The 17,135-nt window shown below is 41.4% G+C and overlaps 1 protein-coding gene across 4 annotated transcripts in view; it reads right to left on the reverse strand.

Moving 5' to 3' along the window:
- LOC126335244 (adenylate cyclase type 8) overlaps positions 1-16,824 on the reverse strand; it is a 1,717,934-nt gene extending 1,701,110 nt beyond the window's left edge. For 3 of the 4 annotated variants that reach the window (XM_049998288.1, XM_049998286.1, XM_049998285.1), the window contains exon 1: positions 16,635-16,822. The gene's annotated coding sequence lies outside the window, so the exon portion shown is untranslated. Of the gene's footprint in view, positions 1-16,634 lie in introns of all 4 variants that reach the window. The other variant, XM_049998287.1, reaches the window with a different exon arrangement.
- Positions 16,825-17,135: the final 311 nt, after the last annotated feature.

The following is a 17,135-nucleotide window of genomic DNA, read 5'->3' on the forward strand; positions in this document are numbered from 1 at the left end:
TAGAAAATCAGTAACACAGTTTACAACTTGATCCAATAGAGGTCAGTAGAGACAAACTTTGGTATGTTTCACGGGACTGCAACCGGCCAGGGCCTTCGCCAGAATTCGCCACAGGTTATTCGAGGAACACTGATTATCGGATGAGAAATTGAACCAAGCACCTCCTGAACACGACCGGGGCCAGTCATACTTTCATAGGCTTTTATGATTACGGTTCCAGCGGAATTGAAGCTTTTCATTTATATTCATGCTTAATTTTTGTCTTTGTGCACTCTTCGAAATATGTAATAATGTAACTACCTATAGTATATATAGTCTTACATCAACACTCACACAGAAAGAAGTGAAAGCTGGAAGATTGGCAACTCTTAACAAATGACACTCTTAGACACTGAAAACTGCAGTTCAAAAGTTAAGTTACAAAATTGCAGTGATTGCATTGGAAAACAGAGGTTTCAATCGGTTTTTCAATCGAGGTGAAGCTTCATGCTTTTCAAATAGTGAATCAGACTCTTTACACTAAGTATGTTTGCATTTTATTATAAAAAAGTCCATGAACTGCTTTTATGTGCAATCAGTATGTCTCAATAAAAAAATAATGTAATTTTCCAGGACACCCATCGAAGATGCCTTGTTAAAAAGGCGAAACGCATCTGAGTGCATCAACGAATTTTTTAAAAAATGTGCAGCGTGCAAGACGCGTTTTACTAGAAAGTTGCTGCAGTTCATGTAAAAGGCTTAAAGCAGCGTTTAAGGTCAATTACTTAATAGTGGAAATTTTTACAATATACAGGACGTTACAAAAAGGTACGGCCAAACTTACAGGAAACATTCCTCAAACACAAATAAAGAAAAGATGTTATGTGGACATGTGTCCGGAAACGCTTAATTTCCATGTTAGAGCTCATTTTAGTGGCTTCATTCCAACGTGATCAAATCAATAATTTTCACAATCAACATGTGTGGGTTGACGAGAATCCGCAAGCAGTTGTGTAATCACGTCATCAACACAGATTTTTTGTGAACGTTTGGGCAGGAATTGTTGTTGATGCCATGATTGGGCCCCATGTTCTTCCATGATTGCATACGGGATACTCTATCTGTGCTGCTAGAACATGTGCCTTTACAAGTACGACACAACATGTGGTTCATGCACGATGGAGCTCGTGCACATTTCAGTCGAAGTGTTCGTACGCTTCTCAACAACAGATTCGGTGACCGATGGATTGGTAGAGGAGGACCAATTCCATGGCCACCACGCTCTCCTGACCTCAACCCTCTTGACTTTCATTTATGGTGGCATTTGAAAGCTCTTGTCTACGCAATCCCGGTACCAAATGTAGAGACGTTTCGTGCTCGTATTGTGGACGGCTGTGATACAATAGGCCATTCTCCAGGGCTGCATCAACGCATCAGGGATTCCATGCTACGGAGGGTGGATGCATGTATCCTCGATAACGGAGGACACTTTGAACATTTCCTGTAACAAAGTGTTTGAAGTCACGCTGGTACGTTCTGTTGCTGTGTGTTTCCATTCCATGATTAATGCGATTTGAAGAGAAGTAATAAAATGAGCTCTAACATGGAAAGTAAGCGTTTCCGGACACATGTCCACATAACATATTTTCTTTCTTTGTGTGTGAGGAATGTTTCCTGAAAGTTTACCCGTACCTTTTTGTAACACCCTGTATTTTAGGATGAGAAAATGACAAGACTTCTCATTTGACATTTCCTCTTTTTAATTCCTCTTTCTTTTTAAGGGGTTAGTCTGTATTTCACGGCAGTCCATAATAACAGATTACGGAGAAAACTATGAAAAACACATCTTATTACAGGGATAGCCTTACTTTGCTGTTGATTGTTGTTTTCCGCCTACAATTACAGTTACAGCATCAACAGTACTGGTTGTAATGGGGATGCTGACAGATTTTTGGAGCTGTTTCCAGTTGCTAGTGCAAGATGTCTGTTGTTGGACGTCTTAGAATCCGAGTATTCGTGCACGATGTCTCAAAGAACCTGTGCTCATTCATCCACCTTCTGGAATAGTATATGTCTGGGTGGATACTGAGAGTTATGTCTCAGCAAGTCCGGGAGCTTTGACGGGACTGAGCCAGTAGGAAAGTTTGACTGCAGAATCGGTTAGCAAGGTCTTAATGGCCGGCAGACAAAAGCACACTCTGCACTCGCAGCTTGCTGCTGTGAAGTGAATGTGCTGATCTATCTCCTAGTATGCATGTTTTATCTTGTGATACTGAACTGGGCATAGATTTCTTTCAGGGATACGTTTGTGCAGTCAGTGTTAACGTAAGTAAATTAAGACTTTTATTCGTCCACTGAACTTTTTCGGTTAGTCAGTATCCAGTTTTATTTCAGTATCCTAGGTTTCAAGTTGCTTAGCTTATTATTCTTCCCCTCATCAAATAATATTTCGTATTTTAGAATTGGCTTGTGGTGATTTTCTTTTGCGTATGGCATATAGATGGTGATGGAAATACACATGGTCCGTTGAATAGGATGTGTATAGGAAATATAGCTTGTATTCAATTATTGAACATTATGTTAGGTGTGAATGTAATTTAGTATTGTTACAAGCTTACAGTATTTTTATTCCTCTTGATCGATATACAAGTTACTCATCCACGTGTCCCATACCTCCAAATGTATTCACTTAAGAGCTACGTTCTCGAATGTACTATGTTCTCGAATGTACTACGTTTTCTTGAACTGCATTAAAGCCTTGTGATAAAAAAACTGCCTTAAGCACTAATAAAAGTTTCATTAAACAGGGTTTTCTGGTATACAGATACACTGTATTGAAAGGCATGACAAGAGCCAGCGAAGATGAAAACGTCGAAACGATTACTGCCATCACAGTAACTCAAGTCTTTTTCAATTTATTCGGTGTTGTATGCTTCGCACAAACTGCATCTTTAAGATTCACACTTGCGTGTAGTTAATAGCTGCATGAAGTCTGTTGATGGATTATAGCTCCATTTTGGTCTTGTTTACCTCTTGTTAAATCCACTAATTAAAACGCACGTTACGGAAGTTTTTACCACTAAAGGAAAAAAGATACATGGCACTTATTCCTAAATTGGTAAATTTTTATATAGAGCAGTAATATTCCAACGCGTAAAACCTGGGTCAAAATCTTTTAGGAACTCAGAGGTTAAACTAAATGACAGCTTTCAATAGTATCATAATATTCTAACAAGCAAAAATATTTGTTAGAAAAATGTATTCGTATATTTTAAAAATATTTTTGCTTATTTGTCTTTTGAATCTCCCCCGTATACGTTCGGGTAGCATTGCTACAACGTCACGAGTTAGGTGCTGTGGATCTTAAGACATCTTGTATGAGAGTCCTGGTTAGGATAAAATGAGGTATGACTTAAATTTGCTTTCTGCTAAACTTAACTCATTTCAAACTGCCAAAATTCTGCCAACCATTATTTTAAAAGTCTTAATAATTGTGCCAACTGAAATTCTGTACCTTTTGAATTAAAAGATTATGCAGTTTGACAGGTGAATGCTGACTTAATTCATTCCAGCTGTTCAGTACAAAATGCACTCCAATAAGCACTAAAAATACTTACATTGACGTCTTTTCCGATTACAACAGCTTCCACGGCACAGTATTGAACCAAAAATACTTTCTACTTCAATTTACTCATGTTGTAGGAATTTTCTGAGGTAAGCAACTGTATTACAACCCTCTCAAATAATTTTTACTGCTTCAGTCACTCTTTACTTATATTTATTAGCATAACACGTTATACAGTGTGCTTCCATTATCAGCTGCATAACAGATACGTGTACACTAATCTGAAGTGTGATGAGGATTACTTGTTTTGTTGGGTGTGACAGTGAGGTTATATATCGAAATTTAACCATTTGTTGCTGAAAATGTATTTGTCTGGGACACAGAATACAGGTAATAAACATACTATTGCATAAAATTTTTTCATTCAGTGTGAACATTGTATACAAGAGAAATATTTCCGCAAAAATGGTTAAATTTCGGTACATAGCCTTGTTAGGACAACCAGCAAGTAATTCTCATCACACTTCAAATTAATGTAACTTTAATTCATCTGATGATGTCAGTATGCTGCCGAAACACGACGTGCTAATAAATGTTGGTAACAAGTGACTGAAGCGGTAAAATTATTTGATAAAAAAAATTTTTTTTAATTTTTATGGTGGGGATGCTAGACTTACCGCCTAGATAGGCTATGTGCAGACGTGGAGCTGATGATAATTTAGTAATTATCTCGATAATATTCTTCAAAGGAATTTTTGGCACTGCCTGTACATCCAGCGGTACCAGATGAGGGATTGTGTTGCAACGGGTGGCGTGTGGACAGGTGACACTGTTGCCTAGGGAGTGTTGCGGACTTCGCGTAGCCAGGGGTCTCAGCAGGTGTACCAACCGCCGGCGGCAGGTAGCCGGTGTTGTGGTAGCACTGGGCTCGGGTCTCCTCAGCCAGAGTAAACATCTCGCGGCAATAACAGCGAGGCAACGCATTAGGCGGGGGGTCTCGCCACCGCGCAACGCAAACACCACGTCTAATTTATAGAGGCCGCCGGATCTGTTCTCCCCGCTGCCTCTCTCAGCTTTACGGCCTATTTAAGCGTACAACTACTTTGTTTTTATTATTATCAATATTTTGAAGATCCATTCTACGTTGTCGAGTCGAGGCGGTTGAGGAAGATCCTTGCGCAGGTTCTGAGTGTGCATGCAGTTTTTTTAGATTACAGTTACGGGAAAAGAACTGCTCATGGGGCGGACACCATTCACTTGAATACTTGATCTAAAAATAGCCGTGTTTCCTACATGGCTATCGGTAATTTCGTTCCCAGTTCTGCAGCGGCAACAAAACCACTTCACAATGTCGCTTACCGCACTTCATTGCCATACTAAACGCTTTTCTGATATCAGTCTCCATCATATGGCAGTAAATTGGTTTGCTACTCAGCCAAAGTGGAATTTCTTTTACCTGCCTTTTTACTGCACGTCAGAGAGTAAGAGTCATAATGTATGAAATTACATGTCGCTCACGGTACAGATTTGGTACCAACAGCGCTGCCACTAATTATCTGCGTATTTTCGTCCTTCGGCCTTTCACGGCAGCATGCAACACAATACGCAAGAGAAGAAGCTGTTCAATTTACTACACCACTTCCGTATAATACTCAGAAAGCATTGCAGACTGCCTGCAGCGAAATGGTTTTTTGGCCGGATTTAGCTGGAAATTTAAAACAGCAGAAAATTGCTTTTAAAATTAATATTTGAAACAGACGCTCCCATAAAGCCAGCAGTTCTTTTCCCAGCATACAAATTAACAATTAAAATGAGTTTCATATAAACAGTGATCGCATGCTCGCTGTTCCCACAGAAGTGTCTCATAACATACAAACTGCTATGGAGGTCGTTTTTCAGAAGAAATTAGTCACTCAGCTAGCTTCATTTACATTGTTTTTGCTATCAATACTCAACAACGTATGAATATACTGTGCACATTCAATTTACGCAGGATATTCAATTTTTTGTTAACGCAGGCATAAAGAATTTTCAATGAAGCGCCCTCACGTAAAGCAAAGGCGTATCTCTACCAATTAAATGAGAAAAGATAAAACATATCGTTCACGTACAGAGATTTGCAGTGTTTTATACTTAGTTGAAGACTACCTACACATATTCCTTGCGTACTAGCAACAAGAAACAGATGTAACAATATTTCTTCTTGTGTGTATTAGTGGCAGAAAACAGACGTGAAAAACTGGCGACTTGGCTACATTGTAACAACAAGTGCAACAAGTGTCTCTACTCAATCTGGAACGTGAGTTTGAGCGTAGTATACGTAGTGCTGCGAAGCAATGCCCTTACGTGAAATCGCTGTGTGATGTTTATGGTTTAAGTACCTAAATAGAATCCATATAAACTTCACGAAGCGAGTAGTAGCAAATTAACCAATAGTTGATAAGTTATTTAAAGAGGGGGGGGGGGTGTATGGGGGTATAATTGATGAATGGAGGAAAGATGCCGAAAATGGAACGTAAGACATGAAAGAGTGTAGTACGTGGCGATAAATCATGCTTCACCCTTAAATGCTAACTACATCTTTCCAAGCGATTGTACTATTATTTCTGTGTCAGTATTGAGTAATTTTACGTCTTTTATTCAGGTGCTACTGTAATTTCTGTACAATGATTAAGGAGCTGTACCATGTAAACTAAAGATAGCAAACAAAAATGAAGAAGTCTGCGCCACAAATTTGATTCTCCACTTCGAGTATTATGAGTCAACACACTATCCACTGCACATATGATACATAACTGATATAACGTTTCGAATAAATATACTTGCCGTTCACGTGATTACAGAGCTGTCAAACTGCAAATATTTTTCTGTGGAAAATATGCATAGCAAGAAATTTTTGTTACAGACATTTTGTGCATGGCCAGTATGTAAGGAATCGTGCTGTGAAGTTCGAGTTCATCAATTTTTATTCACCCTGTATGTGATTCTTGAGGAAAGAAGTTCGTACATAGAAGAATAAGGACGTTATCTATCCATCGACCTCAAGGCCTTGAAAATAGAGCAGTAGCTCAGATGGAAAAGGGTGAATGGAGTAATCGGCTTGATGAAGCCATGCAAGCAATTAATGCCGTGAAAACACGGAAAACCAAAATCAAGATGACAGGGAAAAGTTTTCAACGGATCGCTCTTGCATACGAAAGCACTAATATCATGTTTTTAACTTTGGACGACCAGTGAGATAGATTTTGTGAAAAGGAAATCCGTAGCACTGATTCGCATGCTAAATTAAAAAAACTGTCGTTATGGATTAAGAATTTCCGAATACTTTAAAAAGTCAATGTGCGCACTTATTCGTTGCACAAAAATCGCAACTGCAGTCGAGCTAATCGTCAACCAATAGTTCGCGTCATTAGTCGGGATGTTGTTTGAAAACGCATCAGTTAAGGTGTTAACAGTCACTTTAATGGACAGTCGTTGTACGAAGGAGTTACTGCCTGAAGCAGTATTCCAGTCGGTCATAACGCATTGTGGCAACTATTATTAGGCCGTTTGGTGGGAACGTTATTGACTTTCTAGGAAACGTAATTCGATATGGATTAGAACTGACATTCTAGGAAACGTAATTCGAAGTGGATTAGAACTGACATTCTAGGAAACGTAATTCGAAATGGATTAGCATGGTTATCCTCTAAATTTCATACACGATTATTGAGATACCGACGCAAGATTTTTGCCATCAAGTGGTAAGTGAAGGGGAGAGTATTTTCGTAACCTACTACCATCCAATGAGTTGTCGAAAAAATTGATGGTCTAGTTGAGACGATTGAAAAAATGTCAGAGTACCATTGCAATCACATTCACAGATCTAAGGGTAACGTAAATTGTGGTGACCGAGATAACAGTGGAAGAATTAATTCGTGATTAATTATTTTTCTAACTGAACAAGGTATTTTTGACATCATCCGGCAGTTATGTGATTAAATTGCGTATCTATGTAACACCTGGTAATGTTTACAGTGAAACTTAGTAAGTTTGATTTCCAAGGCTACAATTAGAGCAATCCGTCCACCTCGTTAAGCGATGTGTCGTAATATAAGTGAATCTACGCCTCGTAGCTACACCGGGCTTTCTCTTTAAGCAGACCGCTCGAATAAAAGCATTAGACAAGCATTCTGTTGACGACAATGTCATTAGAAAGAGAGCACGGGGAGCAAACTCGACAGCGATAAGACAGGCAGTCCGAGGAGGATTTTTGATAGGAACCATCCCGGAATTTATGTCGAGCACAGAAAACTTGAATCTGGGGGGCTGGACGGTGGATATGAAACCCACGCCTTAGGAGTGAGAGGCCTCAGTCCCATCGACTGGGCCATCCACTCGGCGTAACTACTGACAGAAGCTGTATCGCTGTACGCCTCGTTCACTCTCAAGTGTCATTATTCTATTGGAATTTGTATTTTTCTTAAAGTTCTTTTTAATACCGGGTGCCACAGTGACCAAGTTATTCAAACTACAATTCAGTTTCCCACTTGACTGTATTATGACCACAGTCATTTATTTTCACACCATTAGCTGATTTTGAAGATGTGTCGTTTTCAGCTGAAACCAAGGTATAGAACATTTTGGACACAACATATTGTGTAATATGCTTACACATCTGTGGGCCAGTCCATATTATCTCGATTCTACCTGATTAGGAGTATGTCGAGCCCTGTTTCTGGACATTAACATGGGCTATTTCCACCCCTCGCTCTCAGGATGCGTTCAACTGTGCTGGGGACCATGAGTTGTTTAAATGTCTGTGGAGGAAGGCATCCCATTCTTCCTCAAGAATCGAAACCGGAAAAGATAGTGATGTTGAAGTCTGGAGCGAATTCGGCGTTCTAACTCATCCCAAAAGCGTTCCATTGTGTTCAGGTCTGGACTCAGGGTAGGCTAGTGCTCGAAAGATACTGTTTTATGACACAGTGCTTTTCCATAGTGATACAATTATTGTCTCTGACCTGCTCCTCTATTGCACGCAGTGCGCAGTACTGTGAGATGTGATAGTACCTTTACGCATATAGTGTTTTCTTAAGCGCAATAAGGAGACAACACTCCGACCCCGAAAAACGCCCCATTCCATAACACCAAATTCTCTATACTTCACTGCTGGCACTACACATGACGGCATGTAACTTTCTCCAAGCATCAACATAGGATTGTACAGCCAAACTGTTGCACATAACTTGTGGGCACACTGACCTAGATATATGAAGATTGTAACTGTTCTCGAAAGAACAGACACCATTGACGACCGTGCAGATTCTCTCGAATAAATGATAGTTAACTGAAACCCTCAGCTGCCGACAGGTATTGTTGATATACCTCGATGGGAACAGCTGAAAATGAGTGCCGCGACCGGGACTCGAACCCGGGACTCCTGCTTACATGGCAGACGCTCTATCCATCTGAGCCACCGAGGACACAGGTGAATAGCGCGACTGCAGGGACTTATCCCCCGCACGCTTCCCGTGGCACCTGTGAAACCTATTTATCTGTATCCTCGGTGGCTCAGACGGATAGAACGTCTGGCATGTAAGCAGGAGATCCCGGGTTTGACTCCCGGTCTGGGCATACATTTTCAGCTGTCCCCATCGAGGTATATCAACAACACCTGTCGGCAGCTGAGGGTTTCAATTAATTATCATTTGCACTAACCTAGGTTTCGACGACTACTAGGGGTGTCTTCATCATAGTGAAATTTCCTAAATACTAACATTACATTGCTACAAAGGAATGGTCAGAATTTAGAGTATCTATACTTAAGTCAAAACTGAAATAACACATTCTAGCCGTTGACACGTGAGCCCAGCTGGGAGAAACATCTCCAGGCACTATCCAAATCAAACACTTCCATCGGATTGCCACAAGGTATAGCGTAATTAATCATTCGAAATCACTCGTTTCCAGCCACCCATTGCCCAGTGACGTCGCTGTTTACACCACCTCGCGCTTAGCACTGGCTATGGAAATGTGAGACTTACGAGGAGCTGGTCTACCATCTTAATCCTTCTTTCTAACACTCCACACTTAGTTATTGTGCTGTCTGGACAAATGGTAGCGGGTTTTAACTCAGAAGTAATTCCTGTGGCTGATTTCACGTGAGTTTTTACAGCCACCTTCCGCAATGTTCAATTTCCCCTACCCTTCAATTCATGAGACCTGCCTGGTCTTGATACAGCTTTGGCTGTTCCTTCGCGTTTGCACTTCACAGGCACACCACAATGGTTGACTTGGGCAGCTTTAGAAGGATTGCAATGTTCCTCAAGGATTTGTTAATCGCGTGATAGCCAATGTTTATTCCAAGTTCGAAGTCACTAAGCTCTCTTGAGAGTCCCATTCTGCTGTTACTGCTGGTCTACTGGCAACATAATACAGCCAGTCTCCTTTTATGGTAGTCTGGCCGTCTCTCGCGACATCAGGTGGTCATTTATTCCATAGGGGTAGCCACACACTTCTGATCACGTAGTGTATGTACGTACTATGTGACTTACATATCTTCATAGTTTACAAATTTACAGCCATACACACTGTATGGTGTTAGACGTTGGTTTCAGAGTGAGCACTTGAAAATGGTGTCGGTGAAATCATCTGATAGTATGAAAATAAACGACTGTGATCATAACAAAGCCGAGGTGGAGAATGGGACTGACTTCCGTTAGAATATCTACATCAGAACTTAATTAGATGCAAAAAATACAACGTGCTTTATTTCTGGCTCACGTAAAATGAATACGCATTTGCGAATAAGGGCTACCATCAGCTTTAGAATGGAATGAGGACAATGAAAATTCTTGCCGAACCCAGACTTCCCTCTTACCGGGAACGGTCGCCTTAGCATTTGGCTATCCGTGCACGACTCACGGCCAGACACAAACTTCCGTATGTTGTCGACCACGCGTCTACGAACGGTACTCGTACATCCATTTTGCATATTCCCGTACAAGTCAGACGTTGTAATTGAAAGTCGCCTTCCCGGTGTCGGCGGGTACATATGATATTACAGTGCCTGTGTTATTCTGATCACGATGCAGAGTTCCTTTGGACATGCTTGCATACCACAGGCACTATAATATCGTAATTATTTCTGGGTGTCCAATATTTCGTCAAATGACCTAACCCCGATCATCAGCTATGGCCTTCGTGCGGTAGTATCCTAGTCTCAAACCATATGGCGCACGAAAATGGTTTTGGCAATACGAATAGACACTCAGAAACTCCTTTTAACCCCGCTCCGACAAAATATGAGCAATGAGAGTCTCATGTATACTTGTGTATCAAAACACTCTCAACTTCTCGAATCGCTTCTGAAATATTACAGACATTCTTGTAGGCATTACGTGAGACACCTTAAGTGTGTGTGTCGGTGTGTGTGTGTGTGTGTGTGTGTGTGTGTGTGTGTGTGTGTGTGTATGGAAAGAGCAGATCGTGTGTGGCCAGATAGGTACATTTTCTCAAACAAAATGCAATCTATCTAGTTATAACCTCCTGCGACACACTAAACGACTCAAGAAAACATGAAAATGAAAGCGTGCAGCATTTGGAGAGTTGTACCGGCCGTTGAAATTAAGATTTGGACTACAGTGATGAAATCAGTATAAGGGCATGAGTATTTGCAGCAAAATTAACGTTGTCGGTTGGAACAGTTATGCTCAATGCACACGCAGTAGTTGTTGTTGTTGTGTTGTTGTGGTCTTCAGTCCTGAGACTCGTTTGATGCAGCTCTCCATGCTACCCTATCCTGTGCAAGCTTCTTCATCTCCCAGTACTTACTGCAACCTACATCCTTCTGAATCTGCTTAGTGTATTCATCGCTTTGTCTCCCTCTACCATTTTTACCCTCCACGCTGCCCTCCAATGCTAAATTTGTGATCCCTTGATGTCTCAGAACATGTCCTACTAACCGGTACCTTCGTTCTGTCAAGTTGTGCCACAAACTCCTCTTCTCCCCAATTCTATTCAATACTTCATCATTAGTTATGTGATCTAACCATCTAATCTTCAGCATTCTTCTGTAGCATCACATTTTGAAAGCTTCTATTCTCTTCTTCTCCAAACTATTTATCGTCCATGTTTCATTTCCATAGTATGAAACCCAATATATTGAAAGATGCAGTCAAATGGTATCGTATTTGATGTCAGTAATACAGTACAGAACGAGACATCGGCGATTCATGTGGCAGAGGGTGGAACTCGATACAAAGGCAGTCGGCTCTGTGCAGTGTGGGTATGTGCATACGAGCCTCTACTGCAGATGGGGAAAAGGCACCATTACCGACAGCGTGTGTTGTGTACATAAACCATGATTGTGACAATGGCACGCGGAAAACATTTATCGTGTGATGAAAAAGCAAACATCGATAAATACAAGGAAATGGGACTCTCTAATGGTCAAATTGCCAAGAGGTTGAAGTGTTCAAGTACAGTGATTAACATTTCGTTATACTGGGGGCACGATATGGACAGAACGGAAAATTATTAGCAAAGTGGAAAATTGTCTGTGCCATAGAAAGGGTGACTTGCCCACAAAGCAAGGGCGAACCATCATTATTCTTCTTAACTTGCTGCTGATTTACAGTTGCCAGTAACTACCAGACGTGTACGCCAGATTTCGTCATATGACGAACATCTTGCATTCAAGAAACGACTGCAGAAACACCCAAACATAAATAGGATGGATTGGAGTTTGCTGAAGAAACACATGCCATGGACTTCAGAATGGGATAAAGTGATCTTAAGTGATGACAAGATGTTTTATTTAGGTGGGCAGGATGAATTTCAGTATTATTGGCAAAAAAAAAGAGAGCAGCAGGTAAGAATGAGCATAAAATTTTGATGGTAGAAGTGTTATAACTGGGGCAGCCTTCTGCGCTGAAAGGTAAGTCGCACCTTTCTTGGATAAATACAATGAGTTGTTAGAGACAGAATTCATTGCAATGCATGAGAGCTTAGCGGACGAAATTGTAATGTTTCAACAAGTGTATGTGGTTCGGCTCCAACCAAAAAGTGGTGTGAAGATAACGATATTGATGCCTTCCCAGCCCTGTGCGTAGCGCGGATCTGAATCCCGTGGAAAGCCTTTGGGGAATATTTACAAGTGGCGTTTATCTCAGTGGAGGGCAATTTTAGGGCATGTGCGAGCTGAAGATAACTGTTGAGGTAGGTAGAAATAATGGAGGCTGGACAAAAACTAACAATGCAATAAAGCAACTGGATTGTAAGTACCTTTACACCAATTTCTATGCAGGAAATGAAACTCCATGTTTTGTTACTCGTGTTATTAACGAAACTACGCAATTCTGTCATGACTGTTTGTTTCTTATATGTGTCTACTACTTTCATATTAAATTCGATACAAGTCTGCTTCATACATTATACTATTTCGCCGAACCCTGCCTTTACAGTGATTTCCACTACCGTACACAAGGCCACTGCAACATGTACTTCCTAATCTGTAAGAGACGTTCAACAGATTTCATCGTTACTCGTCCGAGACGAATATGGAAGTGAAATCACAATGACACTTTCACAAAATTCTTGTGTATTGTCGATCATTCCCTTTGTTCAGCGCGTCCTGCTGCACCGTAAGAGATGCCTATCTTTCGTGCGTGGAATGCTGGTCACGTCCTTGGAGCTCAGACGGACGCCATTAGTGGTGTACACAAGCTAAGGGGGAGGGGGGAGGGGGGCAGTGGGAGTTAGAGCGACGCCTGACAGTGTGTGCCTGACCAGGTTTTCCAAACGATCAGTTGCGTCCTGAGACACACCGTGCATCATTTTTCCTCGCTGGTCTGTTAGGTCTGATTCAGAATGACCGTATTATTTTAGAGTAGAAGGCCTCCTGTCCCAATGCGTCTTACCAACATTCTAAGCAACACACAATTTGCATTACTGCCTAAGTGTCTGACAGTTTTATGGTCAACATTCAGAGAAATTACGAAAGGTTACTCAGAAGAGTGTCGAACCTTGAAAGCAGAGCAATAAACTAAACAGAGAACCTACTACTTTGTTTAACCGACGGATATTTTTTTTTCTTTATGTCGCTTTCTTAGAATGTTGGAGGAACTAATATATAAATAATGCTTGTATGGCAAAGAGTAAAATGGAATTTTGTAATAGGTATAACAATGGATGATCAGATAAGAACACGCACTTAATTTTCAAATGCTGTAATAGTATTTTACTGTCTATATCTATGGTGGATTTTAAGTTCCGTTTCGGAAACATTAATGATTCTGCAAGAGGAAGTATTACAGATATCTCTATAATGAACAGATCAGTCCTGATATCTGTAGCGAAACCGTCCATGGATTAATACGAATGTACACCACACAGTGAAACTAATCCGTGTATGGCGATACAAAATTTTTATTTTTAGCTCGAAAGTAAGAAAAGAATTTTTCGAGTCAGAGGGCATCATAAACCACTGACAGCGATGCATCAACGCAGAAGACAGATTCACGTTCTTAATTCTACACAATCGATCTCTCGCAAACCGCAGGCTGATATAGGTTTTTACTGAAACTTCTGAAGTAGTATGTTAGTGACACATTATTACACCGTTTGCTGAGCGGAATTTCCCATTTGTTAACTGTAAGTACGTCATTGGTGTGCAGAGTGTGTAGAATTTTTTTTATATGAAACGACAAAAACAGGAAAAGTCTAGCAGCAAGACGTTAACCGAGGAAGAATTTTCATAAATGCCAGTAAAACTGACCAGCTCTGTGCCAGATATAAAATATCTAAACAGTAAAAAATTGTTGGGGGTATAATAGGTTATTCCTTATTTCTTCATTTACTTGCATCTTTCATACCCCTAGTCGTGAGGTCATTGCGGGATGGTATATGTTTTTGTCTTTTCAGAAAATACTCAGAAGTTGGAAGAATGACAGCATAGTTCCAAGTAGGGAATAAATGCAGGATTCGGTGGTTGTTCAGCATCGTGTTGACGAGATTATGAATATCATTGCGAACATTCACAATATGGTGGAACGGCTGATTACATACCTGCAACTAGTTTCGAGTACAAGCCTATCTCAAGACGGTGTCGAAAGTTTCTAATGCAAATTTTCAACATATTTCTTCAAATATTTCAGCGAGGGGAAAAGAATGTTAATTTGAAAAATAAGATGCGAGTACAGTTTTCAGGGAGGTGTTACAGATTTGAATTTAATTATTAAAATATTATTTGGAGGTTGGTATCACAAGGAAAACGACTCGAGTGAGTAGAGTGATTAAATTAAATTCGTTAAGCTTTCATGGGGAAACTCTGATTTTAAATCTCTCTGTGACTTCTAAAGCAGTATAAATGTAGAAGACCTTCCGCCCATGACACTGACTTTTCATAAAGTAGGCTTTCCGTGAAATGTAATAACTTTTGCCACAATAACTAGGATAGTACCTTTAACAAAACACGGTCGATTCCTTCACTCACGGATGTGAAGTTGAGTTAGTGCCCACTCGGTAATGAACTAGAGGTAGCCAAAACGGCTTGCCTTTGCGAAACACTCTGCTGTCTGATAAAGGCTTTACACTAGTTCTAGTCTGCGCAGAGGAAATTAAAATGTAAGTATTCACGAAAGAATTACGTATTTACGAATTTCGACTAATTTTACTGTCTCAGAAGGCAATAATCAGGTGTAAGAATTCGTGTAAATGGGGATGAACGTAATTCGCCGAAACTGATAACAGATGTGTATTGTGAGGCTACTCTAATAAACAGATGATTTTTTAAAAAGTGTTTAAAGAAAAAGGAGCAACCGAATATAAAACGTTAACATTTCACTCTCCGGGTGGAAGTAGTAGCCTTAAAATGCGATCTCCACATTTTATTCTTATGAGGCTGCGTTAAAGGAAATTTAATGGGGTGAGGGCGGATACTCGTTCATTCGAAGAAATACTGCGAATTTTGCTGCAGGTAGTACCTCGCAAGAGTCACAAATCTTTAAGTAAGCTTATATTTATGTACCACCAACAGCTACTACCAGTTTCGACCAAAATTATCGTCATTAGACTACAAATATTTTTTACTGTTGTCTGCATGATATCACTCTTACTGAGGCGTCAGTAGAAATAAATTTATTAAACGTCATGTCTAACGCAAGACGCCAGTATGTAATAGTATTTTGGCTCGAGTTTACAGCGTTGCTCCCGCCCCTTAATCCTCCCTCCGTCGACCTCCCCACCCACCCCCTCTCCATGTAAAGTGTAGCTTGTGCTGACAGACCTGTAGCTTAGCTCGATGTCTACGCTACCAGCAGGCAAATTTATCGTGAACAGGCAAGGCCATCGAATGTCAGAGCAAAATGGGGGCTGTGGTAACAAACCTTTAAGGTGACCCAGTGTTGAAAGGAGGCAAATTTGTTGTGAATAGGCAAGGCCGTCGAATGTGAATGAAAAATAGGGGCTGTGGAAACAAGCCTTTAAGGTAACCCAATATTTAGGTTCGTGTTATATGTAACGTACTGTTCTTTACGTAAGCTGAGGGTTTTGCGGGTCATATATCCTACTTAAACAACGAATAATGCGCTATTTTTACTGACACTTTAGTAACAGTGAGCAGCGATTTCTTTTATTTTTTTGCGTGAGGATGATAGTTTCGAAACTGTTAGCAAATAAAGGTTTATTTTATAAGAAATTATTGGTGGTTCGTAAAAATGAAAATTTCATTAGAAGTTCAGTATGTTTCACTCAGGCTACATCACTAAACACACGTGTCGAACACGAAAGAACACGTACTAGGAAATTCGGTCTATGAGAATCCCCGATAGTTCTTACAATGATTTTCGAATCAGAGTTTCGACTAAAAAGGATAACTGATTCACTACGATGGGTCATTAGTAACACGGCTTTTGCAGTGACGAATATCGATTTGAGTGCGCACAACTGAGACTAAGCGAACACTTGTCGTAACTGTCACTTCGGCAAAAACAATGGAAGCTGAAGGCACGAGATGGCGGAGGGTTGTTTACACCCTTGGCGGTCCGGAAGCACTGCTGTGGGGACAGCGAGGAGGCCAAGCCAGGGCAGCGCTCGAAGCTGGACTTGCCGGTGTTGGCGGCGCGCCTTCAGAATGCTGTGCGGTGCGGCCAGGACGCGGCGCTGCGGCGGTCGCGTGGGCGGCAGTGGGTGGCGGCAGGCGGTAGCGATGACGCGTGGGGCGTCAGTGAGTGTGTGTGTGTGTGAACGCGCGCGGTCGCGGTCGGCACGGGACGGGACGAGCTCCCGCGGCGGACTGAGGCGGGCCGGCCGGCCGCGCAGACACCGGAGACCGGCAGCTGCCGCCAGCGCCCCCGCGGTAGCGCCGCGTAAACACGGCGCCAGTCGCCGGCAGCCGGCAGCCATGCGGCGGCTCATGGTCAGTGCCTCTCTCTCCGGCAGGCGGAAGCCCACCGCGGGTCAAGAGCGCCATTTGCTGCCGACAGCTTCGCGGCGCGGCAGTCTGAACTGCGAGTCCAGACAAACTGAAGCCTTCGATACCGCTTCGGCAACGTACGGGCAGACTAGCACCATTTAGCGTAACCTAGGCTTCAGGCTTCGCCATATAAAC

Source organism: Schistocerca gregaria, chromosome 2 (genome assembly GCF_023897955.1).
Source record: "Schistocerca gregaria isolate iqSchGreg1 chromosome 2, iqSchGreg1.2, whole genome shotgun sequence".
Taxonomy (NCBI): domain Eukaryota; kingdom Metazoa; phylum Arthropoda; class Insecta; order Orthoptera; family Acrididae; genus Schistocerca; species Schistocerca gregaria.